Source organism: Hemicordylus capensis, chromosome 1 (genome assembly GCF_027244095.1).
Source record: "Hemicordylus capensis ecotype Gifberg chromosome 1, rHemCap1.1.pri, whole genome shotgun sequence".
Classification (NCBI taxonomy): domain Eukaryota; kingdom Metazoa; phylum Chordata; class Lepidosauria; order Squamata; family Cordylidae; genus Hemicordylus; species Hemicordylus capensis.
In genome coordinates this window covers 238,799,546-238,819,413 of record NC_069657.1, presented here as the reverse complement: position 1 = coordinate 238,819,413, position 19,868 = coordinate 238,799,546, and the positions used below count along the sequence as shown (strand labels likewise).

General features: G+C 44.3%; 1 protein-coding gene across 1 annotated transcript in view; it reads left to right on the top strand.

Annotated features, from left to right (window-relative positions):
• Positions 1 to 18,558, top strand: part of LOC128339987 (uncharacterized) — a 130,536-nt gene extending 111,978 nt beyond the window's left edge. The window contains exon 3 of the transcript XR_008313380.1: positions 18,166 to 18,558. The gene's annotated coding sequence lies outside the window, so the exon portion shown is untranslated. The remainder of the gene's footprint in view (positions 1 to 18,165) is intronic.
• Positions 18,559 to 19,868: the final 1,310 nt, after the last annotated feature.

The following is a 19,868-nucleotide window of genomic DNA, read 5'->3' as shown; positions in this document are numbered from 1 at the left end:
CCCAATCCAAGATGGTGGACACGTAAACCTTTAGGCGCATTTGGGCTAACTTGTGAACCGCCTAACCGCTTTGAACCAAATTTGCTACAGCTGTTGAGACACAGGGATTTCCAAATGGCATCCCCCTGCTAACGTGGCAAAGAGGCACATTTTAATGTGGTGATTCTCTTTATTTAGCAGGAGGAAAGTTACTGCCCCTATTCACCCCAGCACAGTACCTCCAGTGACTGTTGCTGGTGTCTATCTTGTGTTGCTTTTTAGATTGTGAGCCCTTCGGGGACAGGGTTCCATCTTATTTTTTTGTTATTTCTCCATGTAAAACTCCCTGAGCCATTTTTGGAAGGCCGGTATAGAAATCGGATGAATGAATGAATGAATGAATGAATGGATGATGTCATCCACTCCAATTAGGGTTTTGTGTTGGAGTCGCCTAGACTTGTGGTGCTGGGCGACTTCAATGTTCATTTCAGGACCAATTTGTCCGGGGTGGCTCAGCGGTTCATAGCGGCCATGATGACTTTGGGCCTATCTCAGGTGGCCTCGAGACCGACGCACACTGCAGGTCACACGCATGATTTGGTCTTTCACTCTGATCAGGGTGGTGTTCCGTGGGTGGGGACTCCTGTGATTTCCCCATTGTCATAGATGGACCACCATCTGGTTAAGGTTGGACTCAAAGTCACACCCCACCTTTGCAGGGGCGAGGGACCTATTAGGATGGTCCGCCCAAGAAGGTTATTGGATCCCATAGGATTTCAAGAAGCCTTGGAGGGATTCAGTGTTGGCTTTGCCGGCGATCCTGTTGATGTCCTAGTGGAGAACTGGAACAGCAAACTCACCGGGGCGGTAGACATGATCACTCCTAAGCGTCCTCTCCAACCCACTTCAAAACTGGCCCTTTGTTATATGAAAGAACTACAGGGGCTGAAGCAGCGAGGTAGACGACTAGAGCGCAGGTGGAGAAAGACTCGGCTTGAATCCGACAGATTGCAACATAGAACTCATTTGAAGACCTATGCTCAGGTGATACGTGCGGCAAGGAAGCGATTCTTTTCTACCAATATTGCCTCTGCAAGTTCATGTCCGGCGGAGTTGTTCAGGGTTGTGAGAGGGCTAGTGAGTCCCCCTCCTCCCTTGAATCAGAATCTGGAACCATTGATTACCCGCTGTGATGTGTTTGATGAATATTTTATGGAAAAAATCTATCGTATTCGGGCCGACTTGGATTTTGTCTCCACACTTACTTCAGTATCTGCTGTGGAGGTATCCAGCGACTCCTCTTACGTGGTTAGGTTGGATCAGTTCCAGTTTGTGACTCCTGAGGATGTGGACAAACTGATTGGAACACTGCAGCCCAACCACCCAGGTGGGTTGTTGTAGAAGGCTGGTAGAGATCATAAATGCATCTGTGAGGGAAGGTCGGATGCCTTCTAGTCTTAAGGAGGCAATTATTAGACCGCTTCTGAAGAAGCCTACCTTGGATCCCTCAGAGCTGAGTAACTACAGGCCTGTCTCCAACCTTCTGTGGCTGGGCAAGGTGATTGAGAGGGTGCTGGCCTCCCAGCTCCAGACGGTCTTGGAGGAAACTGATTATCTAGACTCATTTCAAACTGGCTTCCAGCTGGCTATGGGGTGGAGACTGCCTTGGTCGGCCTGATGGATGATCTCCAATTGGGAATGGACAGAGGAAGTGTGACTCTGTTGGTCCTTTTGGACTTCTCGGCGGCTTTCGATACTATCGACCATAGTATCCTTCTGGAGCATCTGAGGGGGTTGGGGGTGGGAGGCACTGCTCTGCAGTGGTTCCACTCCTACCTCTCGGGCAGGTTCCAGATGGTGTCTCTTGGAGACTGTTGTTTCTCAAAATCTGAACTTCAGTACGGTGTCCCTCGGGGCTCCGTATTGTCTCTGATGTTGTTTAACATCTACATGAAACCGCTGGGAGAGATCATCAGGAGATTTGGTTCAGGGTGCTATCAGTATGCTGATGACACCCAAATCTATATCTCCATGTCGGCATCATCGGGAGAGGGCATAACCTCCCTAAATGCCTGCCTGGAGGCGGTAATGGGCTGGATGAAGGATAACAAACTGAGACTGAATCCAGATAAGATGGAGGTACTCATTGTGCAGGGCCAGAACTCAAGAGACGATTTTGATCTGCCTGTTCTGGATGGGGGTCATACTTCCCTAGAAGAAACAAGTACGCAGTCTAGGGGTGCTTCTGGATCCAAGTCTCTCCTTGGTGTCCCAGGTTGTGGCAGTGGCCAGGAGTGCCTTCTATCAGCTTTGGCTGATATGCCAGCTGCGTCCATTTCTTGAGATAGACGACCTCAAAACAGTAGTACATCTGCTGGTAACCTCCAGACTGGATTAGTGCAATGCGTTCTATGTGGGGCTGCCCTTGTACGTAGTCCGGAAACTACAGTTGATCCAGAATGTGGCAGCCAGGCTGGTCTCTGGGTCATCTAGGAGAGACCATATTACTCGCATGTGAAGGACTTACACTGGCTGCCGATATGTTTCCGGGCAAAATACAAGGTGTTGGTCATAACCTATAAATCCCTAAACAGCTTGGGCCCTGGGTATTTAAGAGAACGTCTTCTTCGTCATGAACCCCACCGCCTGTTGAGATCATCAGGAGAGGTCTGTCTTCATTTGCCACTGGCTCGTCTGGTGGCTACTCAGGGACGGACCTTCTCCGTTGCTGCCCCGAAGCTTTGGGATACGCTCCCTGATGAAATAAGAGCCTCCCAATTTCTGACAACTTTTTAAAAGTCTTTAAAGACACATCTGTTCACCCAGGCTTTTAACTGATATTGTTTTGATTGTTGTAATGTTGCTTTTAGAATATTGTTTTAAAATTTTAAATTGTGTTTTAAATTTCTGGCTTTTAATTTTTGTTTTTAATTAATGTTTTTCTTTTTAATCTTGCTGTAAACTGCCCAGAGACGTAAGTTTTGGGCAGTATAAAAATATGCATAATAATAACTACTACTACTACTACTATTATTATTATTATTATTATTATTATTATTATTATTATTATTATTATTATTATTAATGGCAGCCACGTGAACATCTGAGGAGCAAGTGGTCTAATTTGTAGACTGTCTAACCAATTTAAACCAAATTAGGTACAGTTGCAGTGAGTGACGCATAAGAAAACCTCAAGGGCATTGTTTGTGATGATGTCATCTACGCTGATCCAAGATGGCGGATGCACTAACTTTTAGGCACAAGTGGGCTAACTTGTGAACCACTTAACCGATTTGAACCAAATTTACTACAGCTGTAGGGACACATAGGCATGCCCTAATGGTGTGGTGTGTGGTGATGTCATTCACTTTAATTCAAGATGGCGGCCACATGAACATCTGAAACACAAGTGCACTACTTTGTGGACTGCCTAACCTATTTGAACCAAATTGGGTATGTTTGCAGTGAGTGACGCAAACAGACACCTTGATGGCAAAACTTGTTATGATGTCATCCAAGCCGATTTAAGATGGCAGACACATAAACTTTTGAGGCCGAAGGGGGCTAACTTGTGGACCGCTTAACTGATTTGAACCAAATTTGCTGCAGCTGTAGGGACACATTGGGACACCTCAGTGGCATAGTTTGTGATGATGTCATCTACCCCAATCCAATTTGTCCGGGGTGGACACGTGAACATCTGAGGTTCAAGTGGGCTAACGTATACTATCTAACTGATCTGAACCAAATTACGTACAGTTGTAGTGAGTGATACATAGGGACACCTCAGTGGTGTAATTTGTGATGATGCTATCCACCCTGACCCAAGATGGTGGAAGCATAAAGCTTTGATACTCAAGTGAGCTAACTTGTGAACCCCAACCAATTTGAACCAAATTTGCTACAGATGTAGAGACACATAGGGATTTCCAAATGGTATAGAAAGCAAATAAATAAATAAATAAATAAATAAATAAATAATGGTGTGTTGTGTGATGATGTCATCCACCCCAATTCAAGATGGTGGCCACGTGAACTTCTTAGGTGCAAGCGGGCTAATTTGTGGGCTGTCTAACCAATTTAAGCCAAATTAGGCACAGTTGCAGTGAGTGACACATAGAGACACCTCAATGGCTATCTGGTTGACTGGGTAGTTTGTCGTGATATCTCCCACCCCGATCCAAGATGGCAGATGCATAAACTTTTGAGTCGCAAGTGCACTAACTTGAGGACTGTCTAGCCGATTTGAACCAAATTTGAACAGCTGTAGTGAGTGACACACAGGGACACCTCAATGGTGCAGTTTGTAGAGATGACATCCACTCCAATCCAAGATAGCGGACATATGAACATTTGAGGCGCAAGAGATCGAACTTGTGGACCTTGATTTGCACCAAATTTAGTCCAGATGAGGAGACAGTGAAAGGAAAGTAGGCTGATTAGTTCTTGCTAGATCAACTTGTTTATAAAGTGTTTTAAGCCAGCTTTGGGGAATACAGCCAAAATTATCAATAGGGTGAACAATGAAGTGAGAGGTTTTACTCACCAGTGAACATTAGATTTGAACAATTCAGAAGGAATTGACCTGGAGCCTTCTCAGATTTTAACTGTGCTATAAAATTGAATATCTCCGGCTCTGAGACTGGTTTCTACTCAGGCAACCCTTCAGTGGGGAACTCTGATTTAACATTCTGTATAGGGATCCGGCTGGATGGCACATTTTACCTTTAATTCTCTTGCAGAACCATTAAAAGTGGGGGGAAATGTTCCCATGTGATTTCAGGAATCGTTTGCTATGTCATAACCAATAAGTGTTGCTGTGATCATTTGCCAACACTTTACTGTTCTTATATATTGTTGATGTATAGTAAATCAGAAATGTATAGAAGTTCACAGCTTGACATAAGCAACGCCATTATGTTTAACTAGACTCAAGGATCTGCTCTGCTAGAAGGATGCTTACTACTGTGTATTCCCTCTAGTAGTTTTCCATCCCCCACAGGTTAGAGCAGGGATTCTCAAACTTGGGTCCCCAGATGTTATTGGACTTCAACTCCCATAATCCCCAGCCCCAGTGGCCTTTAGTTGGGAATTATGGGAGTTGAAGTCCAATAACATCTGGGGACCCAAGTTTGAGAATCCCTGAGTTAGAGTGACCATGGATTTAGAATGTAGAACAATTTTAAGATAAGGCTGTCTGTCTGCCTGCGTGCATGTTTGTGGTTTATTCCCTAATCTTAGCAAGTCATGATGACGTATTTGCTATGTAGTTGAACAACATGTTGTTCTGGAGAACAATTATTTAAGAGTATAAAATGTATGCTCTCTGTATGGTCCTTTGTCTTGTTTTGAGCATGAGCCAAACAATACCATTACTACTTGAGAGTAAATAAACCTTTGATCTTGTTATCTCATCTGGGCTGATGATTATTGGGCTCCATCTGCCCAGGAACGAACCTCCTTATTGGGGACAAGGTTACCCTAATGCATTTTCAATATTTGCCAGCTGTTTTTTTCTGCTGTTTTCTTTCTTGGTTAAGAGATTCTTATAATTATTCCTCAGCTGAACATAGGTATGTGGTAATACTTTGACACTAGAAGCTCTGTATTGCTAATATTGATTATGAACATTCCTCTTCAGTTTTATACAATGAGGCAGCCCTCCCCTTAGCCCAGATTAGCGGAGCGAGCGCTCCGCTAACCCAGGTATTTTGGTTGTGTGTTGCCATGGCACGGATCTGCACTGCGGCAAGACACAAGTAGACCCCCGGTGGGGAGCCTAATGCAGCCTCCCGGCTCAGGGGTCTCTCCATCATGCCCTGTGCGCTCACATGGCGCCGTGTGGCCCCCGATCCCTTGCCAGTTCCGTGATGGAACCGGCAATTGGTTCGGCCGCCCAGGGCTGCTTCCCTCATCATCTGCGGGGAGAGTGGCTTAAGCCCGCTCTCCCCGTGAGACCCGCCTCAATCTCTATCAAACTAACGATTTCCCCTTATTGAGTTGAAACATCCAATTGACTGGGTAATAGTCAAATGTTTATAGAGAACTACAATCACGGAGTCATAAGCTACTAATGCTGATACTAATGAATCACTTTCTATGGCTTTAATGATAAAAGATCAGGACATTTTAGTAGAGCATATTGTCAAGTTTAAATGACCACCTAAGTCTCCTTGAATTGAAATTTTCAAGAGCTTTAAGATAGGCTCACAATACGTTTTGTGCAAAGGGAAGACCGGCACGTTCATTCTTAATTCCAATGGTCTGCTGATGGTCACTAAAGACCTGGGTACTTATTGTAAAGCTATTGACAGTCGTTTGACTTGGAGATTAATATCTCATCAATAGTTCAACTTCCTGCTAGAGTGCTGTAGGTATATATGCCGGTAAGATCTCCACAAGTGGAGCCATGTAAGTGTCTCAAGTGTCTCCTCAATTTAAACTGAAATCATTTAAAACCTGCAGCATTGATAATATTGTCTTTAGAGTTACTCAGCTTTACTCCAAAGTCCTCATCATTTCCTCCTGGTTTATTAGACTTAGAGGAATAAAAGATATAATCAGTTCAAGCATTGAAATCTCCAGCCATTACCACGTAAGCTGATGGGTGTTGAATTCCTGACTTCAATAGACATTGTTCTTGATTAGTCCAGCAGGTCACCTTACAATTTTTTGAATTGGCAGGTTGGAGAGATATAACTAATAACCAGAGAAATATGTCTAATTAGTGGGCCCGGGCCGACGGCCGCCGCCGCCGTTCTCCTGGGTCAGCTGGGCTGCCAGGACACATTTTTGCCTGGCACACCCAGGAGAATTAAATATATAGATTTTAACAATAAAAGTTATTGCTACTGCCTAAATAAGCTAGTGTGGCATTTAAAGTAGAAGCGATAATGCTGGCAAGTCGTCCACATGGTCTACGTTTCTGCTCGGCTGCAACAGCTTCTAATGTCAAACGCTGATGCCTATTTAATTCTATTCTATTTTGGGCCCAAGTTTCTTGAAATCATAATATATCAAACTGATGTATATATTCCAAGAACTCATTGAAGCTATTCTCACGAGCAGCAAAGACCAGGCGAGGGAAGCCCATCCCGGTTTTTGCTGCTCGTGAGAACCACTGGGAGCCACACGGCTCCCGGTGGTGGCGCGGCAGTGAGGCCTCTTACGTAGCCCACCACTTCACTCAGGTTTTGGCCGCGAGTGTGCCCAAACACCGGGCTACCTGATCGTGTGCCTGCTGCAGCTGCTTGCAGCCACGGCGGACAAACTCAGGGGGGAGAGGGGCTCCCAGGAATGCACAGCGCACTTGCACAGTCGTGATTGGGGCCCTGGGGGTGGGACACCATGCGGCAGTGCTTCCCTGTGCCTGACCCCTTCTGGCACAGGTGGCCCGCAGGAGAGCCAACACTCGTCTGGGAGGGCGATTTGCACACCCAGAGACCTCGCTGTGATTCTCTGTGGGGAGGTTAGTGCTATCAGGCTTCCTCCCCGCAAAAGTGGGTAGCCCTTCTCACCCATCGTGAGATGGGCTTCATTATCTGCTGTCTTATTAGCCCATCCAGCTAATTCCATGAAAGAAAAAAGAAATAACTGGAATATGTTTTGGATCTTAGATTGTCTACGTGTAGGTTCAGTTATTCCTAGCTGATTAACATAGGTACTGCCATTCTTCTGAGTTATGGGATTTATTCTGATTTCTGAGACTTCATTTCAGTAAGTGATTTCGTAGGGGTTGAGCTCAACCTGGTTAGTTATGTTGGGGACTTTGGCTGCTATTCTTGAAGGAGCATTGATTTTAAATTAAATAATACTGTGTCAATTTCCTTTGGAGAAAAATTGCTACTGACATCTATTTACTTCATTATTCTTATCAATGGTAATTTGTGGATGTACTATTACATGTGTTTGTGGATTTTCTGAAAAACCATCGATCCAATCCTCTTCAGTTGTTTCTTCATTTCATTTACTAACACATCCTAAAGACACTGATCTATTTACAATAGCTTGTTGTTCAATTAATGCAAGATGGAGAAGGATTGAAATAGTTGTTGTTCTTCAGGTTCTGGACTTTCTATTTGCAAAGATCTATCACTTAAAACCCTTTTTGACAGAACTTGTTTCTGGACTCAGAATTGCTTCTTACCTGGATTAATTAGTGACATTCTTTTCATGTTAGGAGGAATCTTGATAGTGTTAATAATGCTAGGTGGTTGTTTAGCTAAATTACTTACAGAAATAGATAAAGGTTTTACAAACCTGTCTTCAAAGACTAGACTAGCTACTGCTCTGTAACTAGACAGATCTTTTTCTCTTTGTATCACACTCTCAATTGCACTTGCAAAGTTTAACAAAAATATTTTCCTATACAATTAATCCTGTAGAATTTCTTTACAGTTTAAATCAATGGTCCAACATACAAGAGAAAACTCAAATGATGAACCACACTAGAAAAGGGCTTCCATTATGAAATAAACCCTTTCTAAGGAAATATAGTAAGAAAATTTTGATTTCTATATTGTATTGTATGGGAGAACTAATTTCAAGATTATTCGCTTCATAAATAATTTAACACTTAGCTGATGGATCATATTTAAAAGCAAGTTTTCTTGTTTTTAATTTTCAGATTTAGAGTGATTAGTTCAGATTTCCCATCCTCTTAGTTAGTTACTGATAAAACAAATCCAACTTGACCTGAATTTCCCTTAATTGGTCATAAATAGATTGAACAGTTCTTGCAAGCAAGAGAGTCTGCAATCCTGCAATGATAACACAAGGCTTATAAGGTGATTTGACCCAGTTCAGCTCTGAGAGAACAGGGGACCGAGCTGCAGTATTCACATTTTTATCAAGGTCTAAATCAGATTCCAGAACTTCATTTCTCACAGGAATCTCCATTTTTTAGTTGCTCAGATTCTTCCTTTTAATAACTGATCAATTTAGCTTTATTTTCCCGTTCAAGTATCAGCTGGGCTGGTCCCTTTCCTATCTCTTTTTTATTCTTCCATTTAAAACCAACTATTGGCACAGTGGGGATATCAAATCAAATCTTTATTGTTACGATCATTCAACCAGCAAAACACAAAGTACAAAAGCTTTACATAAAAACGAGCTTTACATAAAAGCGAACTTGGTCAAATAAAATAATAAACTGTTGAAACATAGAACAGAACCATAACACCCGAGTGCATCCATTACATAAAACAGAGGGCTCCATGCATTGTAATAATATAATATTTAATTCAATCCAACCCCATATCTCGCTTCTCAACATTTCTTATCCTAGTCTTATTAGCCAGAAAACAGTACTTCGCCATGTTATAAGATACTGCATCCCAACGGTCTGTCAAAAGTAATTCCAGATAGAACTGTTCAGAACAACTGGGGTATGCTGTTAAAAAAGGACTTATATCTCTCTCCCACAAAGTTTGATAAAACTGGCAATTCAAGATAACATGGGCCGTTGACTCCACTTCCCCAGAACCACAAGGGCAGACACGCTCCTTATAGGGGATCTCACGGTATCTCCCCACCCAGACAGCCGTTTCTAAGGCATTACACTGGGCCAGCGTCAGAGCCCTCCGGAAACTAGGTACTAATATTTTATTAAGGTATCTTGCTGGGCCAGACAGTGATGTTTGATTACCTAAATAGGTGTCAACCCCTATCTGGCTTCTGTCCATCTGTTTCTCCATATCCATAATGCGTTGGTGCAGACATGATCTCGCTCTCCCATAGCCCAAGACAACCAAAGCATCGCTGGAGAAGTCATAGTAATTCAACCCCTTCTCCACATAAATTTCCACCTAGACCTATATGTATCATTCAACACTAAGGGTGCTAGTCCTACTGGCTGAAAAATCAACTTCAGCCAGTATTCAAATATTACCAGCCAAACACTTGCCTCCACCCGAACCCAGCCCGCTTCCAATCATAGAAATACATTGGGGACACCCCGGGGTAGTTGGAGCACACTTCTCAAAAACTTTGATTGGATTGCCTCCAGCCTGTCAAGGTTGGAATAGATACCTAGCTGCACTCCATAAAGGAGCAAAGGCCAGACTTTGGCCGAAAAAAGTTTAAGGACAGCCGGAACAAACTCTGTACCTTGCCTCCTATGAAAGGAGTTAATAGCAGCTGCTGTCCTCGAGGCATTTTGCATTATATATTCCTTGTGCGCATTCCTCCTAGTATTGGTCTGGAAGACTATACCCAAATACTTAAACTGTGATCCCTGTTCAAGTCTATGTCCATTCAACATCCAACACCGCTTCTTAAGTTTGTTGGCAAAAGCCATCATCTTGGTCTTTTCATAATTTATGGTGATCGCCTGTGAATCACAGTAGGACACCAGAGCATTAAGGGCTCTCTTGAGGCCAGTTGGGGTCCGTGATAAAATCACCATGTCATCCGCATATAGGAGTATATTCAAGTGTCTATTGGCCAGCTTAGGGGGGGTGAAAATCCTGGTTATTCATCTGAGTAACTAAGTTATTAATATAGAAATTGAATAACATTGGGGCAAAAATACACCCTTGCCTAATCCCTCTACTCGTTCTGATTTCATTTGTAAGATGCACTTTGTTACTGCAACGCACCCTTATTCTTGAATTTTCATGCATCTTAATTATTAAGAGTAACAACCTCCTATCAGTGGATGATCTTACCAATTTCCCCCACAGTATTTCCCTTGAGATTAAATCAAATGCATATTTAAAATCTACGAACACAGTGTATAATGTAGAATTTGACTTTCCTGTATATTTCTTGGCTAAATGTTGAAGTACCAAGGCTGGGTCTGCTACCAAATGACCTGCCCTGAAACCATTTGCTCCTCTGCTAGGATTGTTTCTGTGTCAAGCTAATCTACCAGATGATTATACAAATGTCTAGTGTACAGCTTAGTCACTATGCTAAGAAGACTGATAGGGTGGTAATTCCCTGGCAGCTTCCAATCTCCCTTCTTATATATGGGGACCACGATAGCAACTCCCCAGTCTTTTGCTACACATGCTGTCCTGTCAGTATAAGAAAACAATGCTGCCAATACAGGGGTCCACCATTCCAAATTGCAAGATATTAACTCTACCGATATATAATCAGCACCAGGTGCTTTTCCTGGTTTTAATTGTTTGACAAGCGAAGCATTTTCTGCACACAGTACCAATGGCCATTCAGTTAAGGTGTCAGCATTTAGCTCTGGAACCTCAATATTTACTTCCAATTTCCTATACAACTTACAAAAATGCTCTTCCCAGGCTGCTGCTGTTATTTGACAACCAGACCTTAAAGGACGCCTGCTCTGTCATGCAATAATATGCCAGAATAAAGATGAATTTTTAAGTTGAGCAGCCTCTATTAACTGATTCCACACAACTCTATCCGCTTCCCTCTTTTTAGTTTTCAGTAGCTGTTTATAATGCCTCTTGGCTTGTACCAAAGAATACAATGGCATTAAACAGAGCTTTCAGTGGGGAAATGGCTTGACTACAAAGCCAGAGGTTGTCAGTTCACATCCCCGCTGGAATATTTCCCAGACTATGGGCAACGCCTATATTGGGTAGCAGCAATATAGGAAGATGCTGAAAGGCATCATCTCATACTCCGTGGGAGGAGGCAATGGTGAACCTCTCCTGTATTCTACCAAAAGAAAACCAAAGGCCTCTGTGGTCGCCAGGAGTCGACACCGACTTGATGGCACAGTTTACCTTTATTAGCTTAAACAGAGGCAGTCAAATCACAACCCAGAATATGAGGAACATTCACCAGATCGTAATGGAGTCATGAACACAGCATTAAAAAGAGTCAGAGTTAATAAATGGGAATAAAATAAGAAGTTATCACATGGGTGCCACACTGGTGTCAACTGACTGGTATACAGAAGATTAAAAACGTCAAGTTCAACTTAAGATTTTATTCTGCTGGGCTGGCTTTAGATCCACAGGCAAAGAGCCCTTTTGCTCTTGCCCTTTAGATCATGCCTCTGGCAGGCCCAGGCTTCTGAAATGCCTGAGGAAAGGGTGCAGAAGTAGGAAACAAACCCTCAGATTCTGACCAGGTGGCAAACTTTCCTTCCTTCTTCCCTCCACACCATTGAAACGATAGAATAGTGTGCAGCCTCCTGTCATCATGACTTTTACATTTGAAAAGCCTTTCCATGAGGTATTTGAGTTCACATAGTTCACACGGTTCAGCTGAATTATCTCTCCCCCCCCCCAATGTGGAGATAACAAAGAGCCTGGACACCATGTTTCACTGAAACAGAAACTAACTTTAATTTTGCCTTCCAAAACCTCCCCTTTCTCCCTACCAGTGCCACTCCCCACTAGTGTCCCTGAACTATATATGATTACCCCACACCCCACAGACAAACATTCAGCTGCTCCCCTCATAATATGATTCTGCTACCTGGCTGGTTGTTGCTGGGCTAGTCCAACTGCCTGTCAAAGAATTGCCGTGCTGGGTGAGCAGGTGACTGGCTCGGCTCTTGCTATGCCCAATCTCAAGAGCAATGAGTGACTTGTAATGGGTGCATTGACTCCTCGTGTACCTGGCCACAGCACCAATAGACACCTTGGCTATGGTGACAACATAAGACTCAGCTTCCCCTGCTCCCAGATATGCCCACAACTGCCCCAGTTTCTCCAGAGCCTGACCACACTTGCAGGCAGCAGCAACAGGGCAGAAGGGATGAGAGAGTGCTGCTGTACCTATTTGGCAGAGGAAGGCCACCTGCAGTTTCACAACAGTGCAGGCAGTCGAAGAGTGCTCACACTGGGGCTGGTATTAATAAGATCACTTAGGAAATTCTCTTTTGTGGTTTTAAATAGATCAGCTGGGAAAGTGTTTTATTTCCCCCCTCTTCCACCTCTGGAGCCTTGTGAACTAAACAGCTAGTTTTCATCCAGTTGTCTCACAAAGCAAAAGACAGTTTGGGATATAAAAGCAGGAAAGAGAGAGAGAGAGAGAGAGAGAGAGAGAGAGAGAGAGAGATCCTGCAGAAGATGCTGGGACATTAAAGGCACTCCTTAAATGCCTGCAACCTTGGTCCAGCATGGCTGTCTAAGCCCTCACTCGTTTCTCCCCTGTCACCCTGCTCAGTTTTGGCTACCTGGCTTGGAATTGGATAAAAAAAAGTAAAAAGGTTAAAACAATTACAACAATTTAAAACTTAAAACAACGTTAAAATGATTAAAAACCATCAAACTATTAAAACAGTATCTAATTAAAAGCCTAGCCAGGTTAAGTGGCACAGTAGGGAAATGCTTGATTAACAAGCAGAAGGTTGCCGGTTCAAATCCCTGCTGGTGCTATATCGGGCAGCAGCAATATAGGAAGATGCTGAAAGGCGTCATCTCTTACTGCACGGGAGGAGGCAATGGTAAACCCCTCCTGTGTTCTACCAAAGAAAACCACAGGGCTCTGTGGGTGCTGGGAGTCGAAATCGACTCGACGGCTCACTTTAATAAAAAAGCCTGGGTGAACAAATGTGTCTTGACTGCCTTTTAAAAAGTTGTAAGAGATGGAGAGGCTCTTATTTCAGCAGGGAGCACGTTCCAAAGCCTCAGGGCAGCAACGGAGAAGGCCTGTCCCTGAGCAGCCACCAGACGAGCCTGGCAACTGCAGACGAACCTCTCCTGGTTATCTCAATGGGCCGTGTGGCTCATAGCTAAGAAGATGTTATCTTAAATATCTTTATCACTGCACTGCACTGCAGCTAACTCAGAGACTCAACCTCCACTCTCCACCCCAATCACCTGGTGAACAAATCACCAGGGCCTGATGGCATCCATCCAAGAGTCCTCAAAGAACTCAAATGTGAAATTGCTGACCTCCTTGCTAAAATATTTAACTTATCCCTGAAATCGGGCTCTGTACCAGAGGACTGGAGAGTAGCAAATGTAACACTGATTTTCAGAAAGGGATCCAGGGGCGATCCGGGAAATTACAGGCCGTTTAGCCTAATGTCCGTTCCAGGCAAATTGATGGAAAGCATCCTCAAGGATAAAATTGTAAAGCACCTAGAAGAACAGGCCCTGCTGGGAGTGAGCCAGCATGGCTTCCGCAAAGGTAAATCTTGCCTCACCAACCTTTTGGACTTCTTTGAGAGTGTCAACAAGTATGTGGATCAAGGTGATCCAGTTGACATAGTCTACCTGGACTTCCAAAAAGCTTTTGACAAAGTTCCTCATCAAAGACTCCTGAGGAAACTTAGCTGTCATGGGATAAAGGGACAAGTACATGTGTGGATTGCTAACTGGTTGAAAGACAGGAAACAGAGGGTAGGTATAAATGGAGAGTTTTCATAATGGAGGGAAGTAAGAAGTGGGGTCCCCCAGGGATCTGTACTGGGACCGGTGCATTTTAATTTATTCATAAATGATCTAGAAGCAGGGGTAAGCAGCAATGTGGCCAAATTTGCAGATGATACCAAACTCTTCCAGGTAGTGAAATCCAAAACGGATTGTGAGCAGCTCCAAAAGGATCTCTCCAAACTGGGGGAGTGGGCAACAAAATGGCAAATGCAGTTCAATGTTAGCAAGTGTAAAGTGATGCACATTGGGACGAAAAACCCCAACTTCAAGTATATGCTGATGGGATGGACCGGGAGATGGATCTTGGGGTTGTGGTTGACAGCTCGTTGAAAGTGTTGATTCAATGTGCGACAGCTGTGAAAAAGGCAAATTCCATGCTAGGGATCATTAGGAAGGGGGTTGAAAATAAAACGGCTAACATTATAATGCCCTTATACAAAACTATGGTGCGACCACACTTGGAGTACTGCGTACAATTCTGGTCACCACATCTTAAAAAGGACATTGTTGAACTGGAGAAGGTACAGAAGAGGGCAACCAAGATGATCAGGGGCCTAGAGCACCTTTCTTATGAGGCAAGACTACAACACCTTGGGCTTTTTAGTTTAGAAAAAAGATGACTGCGGGGAGACATGATAGAGGTCTATAAAATCATGCATGGCGTGGAGAAAGTGGAGAGAGAGAGATTCTTATCCCTCTCACACAACACTAGAACCAGGGGTCACTCCATGAAATTGGTTGCCAGGAGGTCTAGGACCAACAAACGGAAGTACTTTTTCACATAATGCGTGATCCACTTGTGGAACTCTCTGCCACAGGATGTGGTGACGGCCAACAACCTGGATGGCTTTAAGAGGGGTTTGGATGACTTCATGGAGGAGAAGTCTATCAATGGCTACTAGTCAGAGGGCTGTGGGCCACCTCCAGCCTCAAGGGCAGGATGCCTCTGAGTACCAGTTGCAGGGGAGTAATGGCAGGAGAGAGGGCACACCCTCAACTCCTGCCTGTGACTTCCAGCGGCATCTGGTGGGCCACTGTGCGAAACAGGATGCTGGACTAGATGGGCCTTGAGCCTGATCCAGCAGGGCTGTTCTTATGTTCTAGGGGGAGGACCATGTTACCAACAACAATTCGTTGATTTATTCTTGCGCAAGAACCCAAGCGCCCCCCCCCCCCGCCAGAGAAATCATATACGGAAAAGGGCTTTAGTTATCAACAAATCCTTGAACTGCAGAATGAGCCTTACACACCATTGAGAACACCTTGCAGACTTCCTGGTAAATGACTCAGTTCACTGGGCATCCTTGCAGTAAACAAGGGGTGAAAGGGCCATTGCCTTGCAGTAAACAAGTAGGATTGCTCAGAAGTAAATGAGTCAGTTCCATGGCCTTCCTCTTAAGTAAGTGACTGTTCTCTCTCTCTCCCATGAACTGCTCCATTGCCGTGTAGTAAACAGATGGGATTGCACAGAAGTTTATTTATTTATTTATTTATTACACTTGTCTACCGCCCCAAACCTGTGTCTCTGGGTGGTTCACAATGACAAAACAGCTAAAAACACATATAAAAACACATAAAAGCAATTAAAAACTAACAATTTAAAAATCAGTCACAGAATTAAAACCTATAAATTATCCAGAAGCTGAAAAAGCCTGAGTAAAAAGATGGATTTTAAAGTGTTTTTTACAAATTGTCAAAGATGGGGAGGATCGTATCTCAATAGGGAGCACATTCCATAGTCCCGGGGCAGCAACCGAGAAGGCCTGTCTCCGTTTGGCCACCAGACAAACTGGCAGCAACTGGAGATGGACTTCCACAGACAACCAAAATGGACAGTGGGGCTCATAATGAAGAAGAGGTTCTCTCAAATACCCAGGGCCTAAGCCATTTAGGGCTTTATAAGTTATAACCAGCACTTTGTATTTTGCCCAAAAACCTATTGTCAGCCAGTGTAACTCCATCAGTAGAGGTGTAATGTGGTCTCTCCGAGATGACCCAGGGACTAGCCTGGCTGCCACATTCTGAACCAATTGAAGTTTCCAGTCTACGTACAAAGGCAGCCCCACATAGAGCGCATTACAGAAGTAAAGTCTGGAGGTTACCAACAAATGTACCACTGTTTTGAGGTCATTGATCTCTAGAAACGGGAGCAGCTGGCCTATCAGCTGATAGAAAGCACCCCTGGCCACTGCCTCAACCTGAGAAACCAGGGAGAGGTGTGAATCCAGAAGTACTCCCAGACTGCGAACCTGTTTCTTTTGGGGAAGTGTGACCCCATCTAGAACAGGTAGGTCAAAATCGTCTCTCGAGTTCTGACCCCGCACAATAAGTACCTCCATCTTATCTGGATTCAGCTTCAGTTTATTCTCCCTCATCCAGCCCATTACTGCTTTCAGGCAGGCATTTAGGGAGGATATGCCAGGTCCTGAAGAAGTTGACATGGAGAAGTAGATAATTTAGTTCAATGGGGAAGCACAGCTCCTTCTGTTCTGCTTGCACAAGCAAGAGCAACTTCTAGGAAGTTGCAACTTCTAGGAAGCCATTTGCAACTCAGCCAGCAAAGAGAACAGGGACGGCAGGAGAGTTCTCCTGCCGACCCCTTGAGATGGGGGGATATTTGGCAAGAAGGGGGAGGCAGGGGACCTTTGGAAAGCTGCAGGGGGCGGCCGCCAGCCGAGGGGGCTTAGCTTGAAGGGGGCGGCAGGGACTGGGAGCGATCCTGCCACCCGATTACATATAGGAATGGAGGAGCCCGAGCTGCGCCAGCGGAGATTGAAGCCGGCGGCACCCTGCCGCCCGATTACTACAAGAATTACGGTGCCTTAGATGGAAGGGGTGAGTAAAGCCCCCCCCCGTTTTTATTGGAACCCCCTACCCCAGTGCCAGACCGGTTCCGTGCACACCCCTAATCTGTTGCAGCGTGTGATCTGGAAATGCCCTAGACCAGAGCAGCAGCTGCAGGGATGCAAGAACCCCCAATCTAGAGGGACGGAGGGAGCCGTGGATGTCCCCCAGAGATGTGTGACTAGGGGGCATCTCCCCCCCCCCCGCGTGCTCAGTTGTACCTACACCTTGAGCTGTGCCTTTCCTCTTCTCTTTAACTCAGAATGCTTTGTGTTTTGTACATGCCTACTTCTTTTCTTGGCCTCCTGTGCATGTGTGCCAACCAATAAGACTTTTCCTGCCAAGGATTTCAACAACCATCAGATTTCCAACCAAGCCACTTCACCTTTTGATCTGGGTACCACCCAATATTAGCTGAAGTACCACCACTGGTATGGGTAATCGCTGGCTGGAAAAAACTGGTCTAATATTTGAGAAGTTTGGTAAAGAAAGCAAATAGTGTTTGGCAAGTGGGCAAGTGTTTGGCGGCAGCAAGAATTCTGATAGCCAAATGCTAGAATTCAAGGATATTGCCAAGCACATAGGAAGATATGGTGCATTGTGCTAATGGCGAAAATAAGTGCACCCATCAATATGAAAAATGGAAAAGCTAAAGCTATGACCATATTTGAAAGTGACTGGAGTTAAAAGGTTCTGGAATAATAAATCAGGAAAACCTGAGTGGAATGATATTATCAAAAAGTGTAAGAAATACTGATTGTGTATAGAATATAGTTATTCCAAATGCAGTTAGTTTGGCCAGTCAATAAAAATAAAAATATAACAACCAAGTATATGAAGGCTGAATAATCCCGCTCCCCTGCCTTTTCTCTTCTCTTCTGTTTGGAAGGCTGGTTGGTACATTCTTTTTTAAACTGTTTGGCACTCTAAGAATCAGGAATGAGATGCTTCTGTAATGTTATGAATTTTAAGCTCGTATTTGATTGTGTGTACACTTTGTCTCAATAAACAATTTCTTCGTTAAAAGCACTGATCTAACAACACCTGATGGGGCAAAATTCCAGTGGAAGCCGTTTGGAAAGAGACAAGGCCAGAGCAGGCAATCAAAAAGAGATCCAGTGGGAAGACTCCTCTGTGGACAGATACTTCAGAGTCACAAAAGGCTTTACTTTTTAAATTACTGAAAAGTCTCATGGCAAACTAACAATTCACTGGTTTGAGAATTACTGTTCTGCATGTATATGCTGCCACCTACAGCCAGACATTATGTACCAGTATCATAATTTCTGTTTTTCTCTAGCAAATGTGGAAAACAAAGTAATCCAGTATAACAAAGTGTCGCTGTTTTAAACCTCACTTTACAGTTAATCAAATCTGAGAGCTAATGAATTATTTTTCAAGAAAAATAAATTCCAGACAGAACAAAGCAAAGTTATTTCTTGTTCCGAATAGTTAGAAGCCTGTGTTGGATTCCTGGACAGTTTTTGAAAGTCTCAGTGTGGCTAACAGTGAAATCACACATTTATAAGAACATAAGAACAGCCCTGCTGGATCAGGCCCAAGGCCCATCTAGTCCAGCATCCTGTTTCGCACAGTGGCCCACCAGATGCCACTGGAAGCCACAGACAGGAGTTGAGGGCATGCCCTCTCTCCTGCCATTACTCCCCTGCAACTGGTACTCAGAGGCACCCTGCCCTTGAGGCTGGAGGTGGCCCACAGGATGTGGGTTTCCAAACCGGTGCTGGCTGCAGTACCACAAATGTGGGGCATTCATAAGGGAACACTTGTGGGTCAGAGGAAGAGATGGTTAACATGTCCTGCATCTACCTCTCCTCCCATTTTCCCCTCACCTGAGTTTAATTCCAGTTTCAAAGCCTGGGGGAGAGGGATGAGTAAATGCAGTGGGAAGGAGAATCAAGGACGTGGGGATGTGTTAAAACAACTGGAGTTTTAAAACAACTGGAGGCTTTACTGTGGGTGTATTGCGAGGCTTTACTGCAAGTTCAAAGTTGCCCAAAACAACCAATGCAAAAAGTGGATTTTTTCTTCTCTGGATATATATTGGGCTGCACGTTAACATGCAATGAAAAACCCAAATCATGTGTGAAGCACTTCTCGATAGCTCACAGGGACTTTGGGGTAAATTTATCCAATATGTGAATGCACACATTAGGACATAAGAACAGCCCTGCTGGATCAGGCACAAGGTCCATCTAGTCCAGCATCCTGTTTCATACAGTGGCCCACCAGATGCCTTTGGGGACCCCACAGGGAAGAGGTATGTGCATGCCCTCTCTCCTGCTGTTGCTCCCCTGCAACTGGTATTCAGAGGCATCGTGAATAGACAGCCTCCAGTCTAGTAGCCATTGATAGACCTGTCCTCCATGAATCTGTCTAAGCCCCTTTTAAAGCCATCCAAGCATCTCGAGTTTCTGCTTCTGTGAGTGTCCTGGAGCAGTATGCCACTGGTTTCAACTCTCCTTCATGATCTTGCAGTAACACTCCTTCTAACTACTAGCTACTAGCACCAGCACGGATGACAGTGTGATGACTGACATCATAGAATGCTAACACTGGGGCCTCTGTTAAAAGTTCTTTTACTCTTCTTGAGGCTTCATCTTGGTCCCCTCCCCCATACCAAGCAGTGTTTACCTTTAAGACTCCATTTAAGGGGTATAGCATCTCTGCTAACTTCAGTAAGGATCTTCCTAGATACTGTAATGCCAAGGA